The 1192-nt window shown below is 35.1% G+C and overlaps 1 long non-coding RNA gene across 1 annotated transcript; it reads right to left on the bottom strand.

Annotated features, from left to right (window-relative positions):
- Positions 1–977, bottom strand: LOC109194478 (uncharacterized). The gene is made up of 3 exons (XR_002057776.2): positions 837–977; positions 264–307; positions 1–124 (listed from the first exon to the last, which is right to left on the bottom strand). It is a non-coding gene; the product is annotated as an uncharacterized LOC109194478 (long non-coding RNA).
- Between the last annotated feature and the right edge of the window lie 215 nt (positions 978–1192).

Below are 1192 nucleotides of genomic sequence, written 5' to 3'. Positions count from 1 at the left end.
AGGTTTATATGATTGCAAACTGCACAAAAACAACAACAGCAACAACATTAATGACAATGACAAACAAAATTACTTACATTTATGTAAATCTCACATCAGGAAGATCTGCATTCGATTTCATGGGCTGAAATAAATAGGCAGAAACATTACTGCTAAAAAACCCCAAAACTCTAAAAAGCCTAAAAATGACTTAAAAAGCAAGGAAATGTGGAACATTGTAATTAGCGAACATTAATAAAGCATAACTGTGCTTTGTTTCTAACCTTGGTAAGTAAGTGCTCTGTAGCCAGAAGGAGAGGTGGGATTTCTGTGAAAGCCAAATTAAATGTGAATAGGTTTTGATAGTTATTGTATATAACAAGTGTAAACAGTTTTATTTGTATTTTTTTCCCTTTCTGAGAAGGCAGAATAATAAGAAAAGGCAAAAGTATGTCACATCATAATTAATTAAGTTACATATTTTGATTACCACATTATGGAAGCGTGGAGCTGCCACCCAGGCAAAAGAAAAATAGAGCTATATCACGTTATAACATGAAATGTTTATTGTTCTAACATTATGCTTTTCATGTTTGTATAATATAATATCACGTTATTACAATATACATAATTATCACGTTCGCACAATATTGTACGGACGTGATAATTATGTACATTGCTCATACAATGTTCAAACATGAAAAGTATATTGTATAAACATGATAGTATATTGTTAGAACGATAAATCTTTCACGTTATAACGTGATATACTTATATTTCTCTTTTGCCTGGGTGGCAGCTCTACGCTTCCGTGCCAAATAAGCGAGAATAAAGTAATATTATATGAGAAAAGGCACCTGCTAGCTTGATGATGGAGGCTTCATAGACCGGCCACCCGTCTTTTGGCTTCTTGTCGCCACTCCACCAAATAAAGGTCCGTTTCCTCCATGCCGGCTAATTATTCATCCTCATTAAAATCTCGTATATGTTCAGTTGGCAGAATTGAGAATTTTACATCTTCCAACTACCTAATTAACGCGAACATAATCGGCTTGTTTCTTCCCGTCTCCTGTATCCGGCCGTTCCTCTCGCTGTCGGAATTCGCGCCTCAGAGACGTCGTTATTTTTCAAAAAAAAAAAAGGAACAAAGAAAGAAACAGCAACAACTAATAAACAGTGTTTGTGCACGTTCATTGCACATTTGTGGGAATGT

This window comes from Oreochromis niloticus, linkage group LG20 (genome assembly GCF_001858045.2).
Source record: "Oreochromis niloticus isolate F11D_XX linkage group LG20, O_niloticus_UMD_NMBU, whole genome shotgun sequence".
Classification (NCBI taxonomy): domain Eukaryota; kingdom Metazoa; phylum Chordata; class Actinopteri; order Cichliformes; family Cichlidae; genus Oreochromis; species Oreochromis niloticus.
This window is presented reverse-complemented; position numbering and strand designations above follow the sequence as displayed.